Source organism: Oenanthe melanoleuca, chromosome 5 (genome assembly GCF_029582105.1).
Source record: "Oenanthe melanoleuca isolate GR-GAL-2019-014 chromosome 5, OMel1.0, whole genome shotgun sequence".
Lineage (NCBI taxonomy): Eukaryota > Metazoa > Chordata > Aves > Passeriformes > Muscicapidae > Oenanthe > Oenanthe melanoleuca.
Genome location: NC_079339.1, coordinates 15,573,149 through 15,585,578, shown reverse-complemented (window position 1 = coordinate 15,585,578; position 12,430 = coordinate 15,573,149).

Below are 12,430 nucleotides of genomic sequence, written 5' to 3'. Positions count from 1 at the left end.
TGAGGGGAAGAGCCGTGGGTCCGCACCGCGAGCCCCTGCCCAAAATACCGGGGGGCGCCCCTTGAGCGCCTCTCGCTGCGAGGTGGCGAGCCCCGAGTCCCGGCGGGGTGCGAGAGGGGAGGTCGCCCAGTCCGCGCTCTCTCGGGTCCCCCTCTAGCTGCACACGGGCACAGGTGTCCGAGGAAAGGAATGGGCATTCCCGGCAAATCATGGGCATTCCCGGCAAATCATGGGCATTCCCGGCGAAGGAAGGCGCGGGCATTCCCCGGCCGCCGCGCCTGCCCGCTGCGGGCTGCGAGCCCCGCGGCCACCCCCGCGTGTCCGTGCGGACAGCGTGGACGCTGCCCCTCCGCTCCGGATCCCGCACCTCGCACAGCACCTTCCCGCTAGCCGGGTCGTCTCTGCCTGCCGCGGCTGCTGCAGGCGAGCGCTGCCGCCCCTGAGCCAGGGCACTTTTCCCAGGCGCTGCCGTGCGTGTGCAGCAGCGAGGGCTCCAGGCGCTCCCGCTGCTCCGCGCTGCTGCAGCGGGCACACCGGGCTGCCCGCTCCCCAAAACCTGCCTGCCTGCCGGGTCTGGCCCGGGGAAGGAATCCCCAGGCAGCCCGCACCACGCCGCTGCCCCGGAGGGTGTCCCTCTGCAGGGACACGCGTGTCAGGCTGCGCCACGGGCGCGCACCCTTCCTGGAGCAGAGAGGAGCGGGCAGGTCGGCCCACCTCAGGTAGCGCTGGCCATAGCTAGTGGTGCGAAAGGGCAAGGATGAAGCAGTCCTCACCCCGGCATGCAGTAACAATTCCTTATTTTTTTGCTTTTTTTCAAGTTTGTACTTTATTTTCTCCTCAAGTATGAGAGGCTTGGTTCATCTCTCAGCAGCCGGAGTTGCCCTAAACTTGCCATTATTATTATCCTTTCTCACTAGGCTTTGGGCATGCTTTCCTTTCCTCCCTAGCATCCTTCTGTTTGCTGTGCTGTCCTGTGGGATGTGCCTCTGCACATCACACCCAGCAGCCCTGGTGTCAGGGCTGCAGGCTGCAACAGAAACATCGGCACATCTGGGAGATGCTGAGGATGCAGTTCACACTCAACCGTAGCATCAATCCTCAGCTCCCACACTGATATTTAAACATGTAGAGAAGTGACCTGGCCGTCAACGGGACTGAGCATCTGCTGGCATGTGCCAGAGCTCCAGATTTCTCCTTACCTTGGGATTTTGGACTTTGTCCTTACCTTGAGCTTTTAGACTTTCTCCTAGATGCTCAGGACTTATTAAGTCCGAGTTGTGTGTCCTCACAAACTGCTCAGCCGAGGTGGTCTTAACAAAGAGCAAGCCACCTTTCCTCCCTGCGACAGCAGAACCCCATCAAAGGGAAGGACCCAACCTTGGCAGGGGGGTCAGCGGGGCTGTAAGCTACTGTTAATAGCTGAAGGAGCCCAGCTCCCTTCCCCCAGCTCACCGCAAGGACCTCCTGAGAGTAGACAAAAGAAAGCTTGGAGGGTTAATCTCCCTGAGAAAAACAAGTGATTTTCCAGTAAACAACTGCAATAGCAAACAATGGGGGTGAAAAATAGCGATCATAAAAAAGTCGGTTTGGAGGAAGAGGAGACCCAGTAAGAGAGGTGTCCTTTGGATGGGGGAAAAACACGGCAGCAGTTTGATGAAGATTCAGCAGCAGAGCAGCAGCCACAGCAAAATAAACCCCACAAGTTGCCACTGGATCTACTTGTGTTTGTGCCTTTTGATCTTTTAATTGCTTCTTAGTTATCCTTCAGTGCAAATAAATAGTGCATTGTGTCAAGAAAGAGGAGGGGGGCGGGGAAGGGAAGAAAGAGACACAAAAGAAAGAGCTGTCGCCCAGAAGAGAAAAGGAACAGGTTCTTTCCCCCACCTTTAAAGGAATGAATATATCTGTATTGGGGGGAGGAAGGGGATAGGATTAGAAATCAAAGCGAAATTGGAGAGAAGCACATTAAGCCTCGGGCATCCTTACAGTAAGAAGAAAAGAGTGAGGTGGTAAAACCCTTGGGGAGTTTCTTCGGTGAGTTATGAGAGGATCCACGAGTGTAATATTGTTAAAGGTCAGCCGAAACCTAATTTAAACTAGGGATGTGTGACCTCCGCCCTTCATTTAATACAGTCATAAGGAACATTACACTGCAGATAGCTGGAACAATAGCTGCCTCCACCCCAAACTCCAGCCCTTGGCATTGCCTGCGAGGAGGGCCGGCAAGGGGAGCAGGAGAAGGATCAGTAAAGCCAAGGACGCGGCAAACCTGAAGAGAGGGAGGCAGAAAGAGAGGGATAGGACGGTAGAGCACAGCACTGACCACCAAGGGCCTTGCAAAATCCCAGGAAGCTATTTGGTTTGAAAGTGGATGGGGCTGCAGCAAAGCATCACCTGAGAACATTGAAAATACAGTAAAAATAACAGCCTCTTGCTTTTGTCTGGAGAGAAATTACAGTCGTGGGTTCCCATTAAATTTGCAAGGAGCGAGGACGGTGTTCACAAAGCAAAGATAACCAAAGTAAGCTGAAACTAAGTGAAGCTGAAATAAAAGCAACATCTGAAAGGTGCCCTGAAACGACCAGGGGATGTCAGGGATCAGAGGGAAATGCTCTGTGCTGCTGCAGTGGCTCAGAGGCGTTGGGGCAGGCTGCAAAGCCTCCTGCTGGCACTGCCCATCCGAGCTGATCAAAGCCTCTCGTGGGTGGCCACCAACAAGTGGCGCTGGGCCGGAAAGCTTTCCAGGGAAAGGGGGAAGAACCGGAAAATTCGGGCCAGCCTGGACCCTGCAGAAAGGGATGTGAGCTTCAGCAAAGGCAGAGGAATGTAAATAACTGCAGACATGCAGTGGTCCTGGGCCAGGATGGATTTTAGAGATGCTGCTGGGGAGGTGAGCCAAGCAGATACCTTCAGGGGAGGGAACATTTACATTACTTTTCCCTTCCTCTCCCACCTAGAATCCAGAGAAAGAAGGGGTTGCCTAATCCCAGCCCAAACAAGACACCCTGTGATGCTCCTTTGGTTTATTTCACAATTACAGCCCAAATGGCAAGGTGGGCAGAGCAGGGATTTGCAGTGAGTGGTTCAGGTGCTGTGCCTGCAGCACTGCAGAGGTACCCCAGTTTGTATTCCCATATGTCCCCCTAAATTCTCCTAAATTCACGAGTGAGGACAGCCAGGAGAAAGCAAACTGCTTTACTGACATGGCCCTCAGATCTTGGGATGCCCAAGATGAGCCAAAAGGAAGGTGAGGGTGGGCTGTGGCTCACTGAGGACTAGAAGAAGTCATCCCCAGTGAGACTGGAGTGGGATTAGCCAGAGTTCCATGTGCAGCTGTTTAATGGCTGAGGAATAACCACACTTGGCCCAGAGCATCTTTCAGAAAGTGATACCTTTTGCTTTGTACCCAGGAACCTGCCAATAACACCGTGTCCTTGCATGCTGAGATATATTGATCCTGGGGCACACTAAACTGTTGGAAAGGGAAAGATTCACTGGCAAAGGGGGGTGTGATATATGGAAGGTCCCTGCAAAAAAATTGAAGTCAAAGAACTGAAAGTGAGAGAAATAATTCACCTAGGGCCCCTGATCAACATGGAACAAACAAAAGCAGAAGCTGGGCAGCTCTGTTTTAGGATTCCTGGCACCCCTGGGTAACAAGAATATTTTGAGGCCATGCTCCCAGCCCAGAGGGTTTCTGCTGCAGGATTGTTTTATGGGCAGTGAAAAAGCCAGTTGTCCTTAGGCATCAGCAGGGCACCTTTTTTGGCACGTTCAGAGAGAAAGAGGGACTCCTATATCAACTCCTGGCCAGATCTACTGATGCCTTGGAGCACTTACTGGACTAAGGTGTTCAGGAGAGGTGTTGGCATTTGCTTCCTAAGGACCTGGAGGTTGCTGAGCAAAACAAAAATGAAGTTATTCCACCGTAAGTTATTTCACCGTGCCAGAGGAATTTGTGACAGTGGTAAAAGGCACTGTCAGTGAAAACAGGGCAGTGTTTTCACCCCTGTTTATATGGAGGACAAACTATGCATTTTTTTATGGGCTGGACAGACTTGATATTCCTGTAATGTCTTTTGAAATTCAATGTCCCCAGTGTGAGCAGCCTCACACGGCTCAAGAGGCTGTGGGAAGGAGCATGTGGGGTCCCTGCAGCCAAGTGTGAGGGAGGAATTGAAAAAGCACAAATGATGTTCAGCAAGTGAAGCTCTCTGGGTCTTTTTTATGGTATGTTGTCTCCAGAGTGGCCCAAAAGAAGGAGAACAAGGGGTCCCTGGTCAGATGATTCCAGAAAGGGAGAAAAGTGTCTCCTTTTCTCCCTCATCTGTGGGGCAGCAAACATCTCTTGGTTATCCTTGGGTGCCAAGGAGGACTCCAGCTCAGCTAACAGCTTCCTGAAAGGAATTTCCAAGAAGGGTGGAATAAGGTAAAAAAGGAGAAATGCCTGCCCTCTCCCCAGCTTCTTCTCATTGCAGAGGGAGCCCAGAAGGCTCCAAGTTTTGTCTGATTATTTGTGTCAAAAATGTGCAACAAATAGAGTAGCAGAGAAGTAAGATGTGTCTGTGCCTATATTAACAGCTAAGCACATCACCATTTCCTGTTTTCCTTTTTTTTTAAGCATTTCCATCAAAATACCCATTGGAATGTCATGGGGAAGAAGTGGTCCAAGATTGTTTAATGACCAATAAAAGCTCCAGCAGGTACAATTAGTTCTTCCAAGCACCAGGGGATAAAGTTGGCTCTTTACAGCATTGTACAAATATGGGTCTGTCTACAGAGCAAGCTCAGAGTCAAAACATCCTGCAAATGAAGCATGTTACAGGAGACAGCAGGAAACCCTCTGGGCTAGGAGCTCTTTGGGGTGAAGACTGTGACCCATTGCTTGTCCCTGCAGGGATGGCCCAGTGGGAATGTTCTGGGAAGGCAGCACTAGCAGGAGGCATCCCTGTGTTTCCCAGGGAGGAGCTGAGCAGTGGGAGGGTGGTGTGCAGGGATGCCACTTGTCTCTGACAAGGAGCACCATGTCCTCTCAGGGTGTCTGTGTCTCCTCTTCCAGCAAGGCACCCTCATACTCACCACTTTGCTCTGTTTGCACTTGGAAAACTCAGGGATCACCCTTAAAAATGTTTCCTCCTGCTCACAGGAGCATCAGTATCAGCTGGTCAGTCTGGCTGCATACTGCTGGGTTCATGAGAGAAAACAAGTGAGCTTTTAGTAAAGTCTTGCCCAAAAACGAGACACAGCAGCTCCAACAGAGCAGCCATCACTGGTGGCTGGTGGGTTCCAGGGATGGGCTGTGCCAGAGGTGGCTGCAGTCACTGTATGCACCAGTATTCCCTTGGTGCAGCTTCTTGGAGACCTTTCCCTTGGCCTCATTGTGCAGTCAGCTCAGAAAAGCTGCCCAGGTGATCAGGGTGGGATCTCCAACCCTCTGCCCCTATGGATGCAGCTCCTGCATCCCAGATGCACCCTTGGGAGGTGCAGGGTTTGAGCACCCTTTCAATACTCCACACAAAATCAGCCTCAGGAGCCAGCTGCAAATACCACCATGGGTTATTTTCCAAGTGCCCAAGGGAGCTGATGGCTCGGAGCACAGAGGGTGATACATTTTAGACAATGTACGTGGGGCCCTTATTTGCCACAGAGAGGTGGAGTGGCGCAGATATGTCTCTGTTGTGTAATTAATGGCTTTGAAAAAAAAACCCTGAGCCTGTTGGCTAAGCCCAAATACCTCTGAGGGGTTCTGGAATCCCAGCTATGTATCTTTCAGGCGTTTCTTCCTTTTTTTTTTTTTTTTTTTTTTTTTTTTTTTGCATTGCTGCTGTGCTTCAGTGCTGGTCTTTGTTTGCAGCTCTCATTGTCTCTGGTGGGAGGGTTGGGTGGGAGCATCTCCTCCAGGCAGGGCTTCACACCTTACCAGGGATCACTTCTTCAGGCTGGGGCTTTTGGGGCAGGATAAATGTGCTGCCAGGCCTAGCAACTGATGCCCTCATGTCTGGGCTGAGCAGTGAAGATGCTGAAGTAAGATGTGGGGCTGGGGTCAGCTGTGGGCATGGGGACAAGGGGCAGCATGGGGCTCATGCAGGGGCAGAGCCTTCCTCTGCCACTGCATCCACACATCACACTTCATGTCTCTCTGGTTTTCACCCCCATGCACCAGTTCATGACAGGGATAAGTCTGTCCCCTGTTGCCCCTTTGCCTTTGAGGCTGGGACTTCCAGCACCTACAGCTGGCAGGGGCTGTAGGGGAGTTTGCAGTAACTTACACCCTCATCTCCTTCCCATTCCTGATGCAGGGGACACGGGGACACCCTGTGCCCACCCATGCTGCCAGCATCCCCTCTGGACCACGCTGCCCTTGCCCTGGGTGATGGATGCCCACTGGGGAGCGAGGAGGTGAGGACAATTTGTTTTCTCTCTTAAACAGAGCTCTCTCTCACAGTCACAGTGAAGGAGGGGAGGCAACAGCTCTTGGCAAAGCAGCTCACACTAAGTGCACTTCACTAGAAATGTTTATGTTCTGCTGCTGAAAAATTCACTGAGCGTGGCAATAGTGTGGCGTGGTGCTGGCAGAGCCAAGCTGGGTACTGTGCCCTGAGCCTGGCCCCAGCCAGGGTGGGCTGGGGATGTCACCACTCACAGCTGTTTCACCTTCAAGGACAGGTGTGTAGCTGGGGTTGGCATCTCTGAGTAGTGCCACAGGGCAAGCAGGTATAACACAAGCCTGGGTGGTGGGGAGGAGGGCTTTTTATGGTGCCAGCTGTGTTTCAGCAAGGCTCTGGTGAGAGAAGCAAGGATTTTCCCCAGATCCCAGCCCTTCTGGAGCAGGAGACCTCACACAGGGTAGAGACTGCTAAGCTAATTACTAATTGCTCAGGAGGTAACCCTCCCCAAACCCCATGCATGTCAGCTTTTCAAAGCAGCAGGTGGTATGCTTGTGTAGCACGTGCTGGGTGTGAGTGTGTCCAAATGTATTTTTGGGCTGAGGGGGAAGCTTGTCTGAGTAGGTAGAGCCAAATGGCAGGTGATTCAGATGCTACCCCCTATTTCCATGCTGGTGGTGTCACCTGAGTCCCTGTCTGTTCACCAGCCAGAGACAGCGGGCTCCAGAGAGACCCTCTGTGAAGCCAGCACACAAAGGGTTAACTGAATTCCCAAGGCAGGTGGGAGCTCAAGTCAGACCGGGTGATATCGCAGACATGTTATTTGAAAAGCTAAGAAATTGTGGAATTCCTCACCTAATCCAACTTCCCCACAGTTTAAAGAAAACTGCAGTGCAAGATATCACCAGGGCCAGGGGAGACCCCCCAGGAGCGCTTCCCTGCATAATCCCTGTGTGGATATCAGCTCTGGCAGCCACCTCCTGTGGCACTGGGCTTCCAACCTCGGTGTGCTCCTGCTGGAGCTCATGGGATGCTCACCCTCGGTGCCTTGAGCTGGAGGAGCTGGGGTCACTCCCTGCCTGCCTGTGACACTGTGCAAGGCCCTCCCCAGCCCCATGACAGCCCCTCTGCCCCATCTGAGCTGATTGCAAGGACCTGCTGCCGAGGCAGTGGCAGCAGAGAGTGATTAAAACACCTGCATGGGCAAATGTTCAATGAGGCAACACAGAACTTATCAGAAATAATGCTTTTGACTTCAGCTGGTCCCAGTTTAGGGCATCCCCAATTATGAGATGTGGCTGTAGTGAGCTATGCAAATACCTGGACAAATCTAATGGTCAGCAAGTGTAATGGCAGCAATGGAAATTGCATCCCTATTCCAAATCTGCCCATCTCTCCTCCCTTCATTTCTCCAGGCAGGTCTCTTGCTGAGCCATCTCAGTCCGGCAGGTAGATCTTCATGCCAAAGAAATTTTTGTTTTGCCTGAAAGTAGGTTGCAGAGATTTTTGTTTAGAATTTTTTTTTGCATTAAAGGCAACCATTTCAAATATGTAGAGATCACACGGGTGTTTTTTAGTCAAAACAAGCACAGTAACCACAAGAGGTGCCAGACTGGAACAATCTCTTCTCCACGAACCTAATCCAAAGCGGGGAAAAAAAAAAAATTGTTTTCCAGAGATAGAATGAATTCCTTTGTCTCTACATGTGATACAAGGAGAGAGAAAAATCCTGCAATGGATAGCAAGCATCCCCTTTCCTTTTAGAGGAAAGTTGCTCTCCCTCCAAGAAACCTCAGTGTCCGAGGTGGGGAATTATTTCAGGGCAGACCTGCTGGGTCCCACTCGGGGCCCCTGTCACTGGAGATGATGAGTGCCTGCGACTGCTGAGTCCTGTGAGCTGCTCTGGTATCCCTTTCTATTTCCAGTGAGTCAGCCCAGGGGCTTCAGGCTCCTTTGGGCAGGCTGAGTGCTACCCTTGCTCACTAATTAACTTACATCAGGTCGTCTCATACTTGTCTGAGTCACTGAGGTGTTTCAACAGCTCCCATGCCAATCCACTGAGACCCCACTCAGGGAGGGCAGCAGGTCCTGCCTGCCCTAGGCCAGCACTGCCTTGGGGAGGGCCATATCTCTGGGGGAGCCCCATGCAGCAGTGCAGTTGGGGTGCAAACCCACTCTGCTGGCCTTGTGGCCACTTTCTCCCACCCAGAGCCGCCCTCGCTGTTCCAGAGACCCACAGAGAGCAGCAGTAGCACTGCTGGGGCACACAAAGTAAAAATGACTCACTGCTAAGCCTTTGCTCCCACCTTGGGGAGGCAGCCAGATAGGGAGTAATCTCCTGGGGAAGGGGGGTGGAATTTCAGTCAGACTGAGTTGTTTTTTTTTTTTTTTCCCTGAAAACCTTTCATTTAGTCTAAACAAACTCGGGATGTTGGCATTTGGCTTTTAAATTAAGCATGCATTTCTGGGCATGATTCTGCCAGGATAGCAATGGCTGCAGCCAGGTTCTGGTCACCAGAGTGGAAACAGCCCCAAATCCCTGCAATAAAATGGAAAACAGCCCTTGAGCTTCAGTCACTGCTTTGAAGGGTCTGGCTGATGGGTAACTGATGGGGGTGAGATCCAGGGAATGGTGACAGTGCCAGTGGGCTACGTGACCTGCACGAGGCCACTGAGAAAGCTGGGGCTGGGGAGGCCACTCCACCATGCTTGGAGGGTTTTGGTGGTGGTTCCCATCTTCTGGGCTGCTCTTATCCCTGCCACCACCACCTGGCCTCTGGTTACCATCATGCCAGCCTCTGTGTGCTGCCTCTCTCTGCCCACTGGTTTCCAGCACCAGGATTGATCCTGTGGTGCTTTTGCAAGACCATCTGATGAGGGCAAGAATCTCCTGGGGTTTTAAACCCAGAGGGTGGATGGAATTCCCTTGCAGGCAGCAGAATCTCTGCATCCCAAATCCAGCTGCTCCAGGCACAGAATTAGCTGTGGGTGGGAGGTGCAGGTACAGGAGGCTGCAAGAGCCACTCAGACCAAACCCAGTTCAACCTGGCTGTGCTCTACCTGGCTCCAACATTCAACACCTGAGAAGACACTGCTGACACACATTTACCCAAACAGCATCTGCTTTCCCACCTGCCTCTTCTCTGGCGTGGCCACAGAGGCTGTGGGGAGCCAGCCTCCCAGACACTGCCTTTTTTGGTAACACAGGCTGTTCCAGGGCTCTCTGACAGACAGCACTCTCCCCATAGGGTTCCTGAGCTCTGCCACCCTGCTGCTGTTTGTGACCTTGTCAGGGAGATAAAGCCAGGGTCCCAGATGGAGTGGGGAAGAACAGCCCTGCTGTAACTTCAGGGAAGAGACTGTCAGGAAAGCCCTGGTGTGCTGAACCTCACTGTGCCCCAGCGAGTGCCCAAGCTGAGCCCACATCTCTGCTGGGCTGCCCAGAGGATGTGCATTCAGATAGAGTTGAATTAAATGGTTTGCAGCACGTGGGCAGGGGCAGGGTGTGGCAGTCAAGGGGACAGGCAGCACACCAGAGCTCCCTGCAGGATGGAGTTTTCTCCTGCTTCTGCACCAGCCACCAGGTGTTGTCAAAAGGGGGATTTGCAGTAGCACATGTGGAGGATATTACTAAGACTGATTTTAGAGGGATGCTCATATCTAAAATGGATTTGCTGACAGCTTGGTTGTTATTGATGATTTTGAGTTAATCATAATAAAAGTCCAAGTGAATCCTTGCTCGAGCCATTTTGCATTGCCTTTTTTTCCCTATTCCTTCATTGAACCTATCCCAGGATTGACCCTTCTATCTTCATGAAGGCTTCCCAGCCCTGGTTTGCTGTGAGTGAGACAGGCCCAGCTTTTGAAGGAGTCATTCACATCACAAGCAAGTGCTGTCTTTTCTCCCAGATTTATTTTGAGTAAGTATAAGCTGGAAATACCAGTCTGTCTTGGCTCAAGGCATCTCCACCTAAATGCTGGGATCAGCTCACAGCACAGGACAGAGTTGGTGGGACAGTGTCTTCTGCTGCAGAGCTGTAGAGATTTCTCCTGAACAGGGAGGAAAATTGAACTGGAAAGCAGCTGCAGGTTGCAGGGAACATGTCCTTCCTATGGATTTACTCTCCTCATTTGATCCTGGCTTTGAGAAGGGAATAGCAAGGCCAACAGGCTGCCTGGGCTGGTGGCAGGATTGACTGCCACATCTCAGCTGTAATGGGGTGTGGCTGAGGGGCTTCCAGCACAGACCTTCTCTGGCCTTGGCTCTGTTCCACTGAGCATGTGTCATCTTCCATTGATTCACAGCCTACACATCTCTTCTGCTGGCAGCTGGACTATCCCCCTGAGTAGCTGCCTCTTCTCTTGCCCACCAAACACCACTCCAGCCCAGCTGGGCTTAACTTCACCTTCTAGATATTAAATCTCAGAAGGCATTTGGCCACTGTGCACCATCAGGACTCTTCTCAGAACCATCATCTTGGTTGCCACCAAGTCTTTCTCGGCTTTTTTTTTTTTTTTTTATATATATGTAGAACAAGCTTCCTTGCTGTCCAGCAGAAAAGCAGGTTTCAGGCAGGTTCAGGTCATTCCTGCTGGTCTTTTCTGCTTCTTCCCCCAGCTCCCAGCTCCCTTTCATCCCTGATGTATTTAGTGGTGAAAATGTGCCCCATTGTCTTTTATCGGGCTTGCAGTAGGGTTTGCATGCAGTGTTAATCAGCCCGCGGTGGTGCTCACCTTCCTAACACTCAGTGCTAGGCTTTCCCCACTTAAACCTCACCCTGCAAGTGATTTCATGGCGTTTATCTCGTCCACATCACAATCCTCTCATGGGCTTGTCCTAACACAATCCAGAGACACCCGACTTCCTCACACTGCTTTTAGTTATTGATCTGCTTAGAGATGAGTTGCAAAATTGCACATTGGTGATTGAAACGCCTTCATTTAAAAATCTGGGGAATCCACAAGGTTAGGAAAGGACCAGGCATGAGCTTTTGATGGTGTGTATTTGGGAAACTAATTATATTGTGTGAGCAGAGAGCCCCCACCACGGCTGAGGCATCTCATGGGGAATAATTTAGACCCTTTCCCTAACATAAGAGATATTGCCAGGTGTTAAGTCTTTAACTCACTAAAGTAATACAAATTGCTCTGTTTGGCCTAAAATCAAATTAAGATCTTAAAAAGTTTGCTGGTCAGAGCCAAGACCACACTTCCCAGAACTCCCAGCCCACAGACTCTCTATTCCAGCACCTGTGTGAGGCTCAAGGACAATTGCTTTGGAAATAAAATGCTACAGGAGTGGTTCCTTACTAACTGAGATGCAGCAATGACTTCATTTGGAAAGCCCAAAGTTAAGAGCCCAAGCCAGAAGTGAATGAATGGAGGGATTTAGCCTGGCAGTTTAGCACAGGCTCTGTAAAATTCCTCGAGTCTAAGAGGCTCAAGCATGTCTCTCACTGTGGATCCTCATCCAGTGGGTCTCCAGGAGGGCTCATGGCAGATCCATTTGCCCATCCTCTCACAGCTGAGCACCACCGGGCTGGCAGCTGAGCCAGGGAGAACCTTTGTTTCAGCACCCCACCACTCCCACCTTGGGTTTAGTTCATTTTCTCGGTGCTTCCAAGCTGTCCCTGTGAATCCTGAAGCTCTAAGCACTCCCTCTGCTGGCTGTAGCATCATTTCATAGCCCTCATTAGAGCCTCAAGCCCCGTGAGGAGGTGCTGGCTGGGCTAGTGACTGTCCCCAAGAGCAGAATGGCAGCTCAGAGCTGTGTCATGGCCAAGGATGAGCACCATGATCCCATAAAATGTGATGTGTGGGAGTGAGCTTTTGAGCACAGCCCCGTGGCAAAGCTGGTGGGGAGATATCCCAGTTTGAAACTTCGATGTTTCCATCCAGGACATTTGTCTATGCTCTGGCAGCCCTTCAGTGCCAGGGAGAGCCACAAGAACCTAGCAGCACAGAACCTGGGGGTTACTGCAGACCTCAGCCTTGCTCTGCTCCAAAAGGTGGTCTGTGGATTGAAAACAGGCTCATGCAACCCA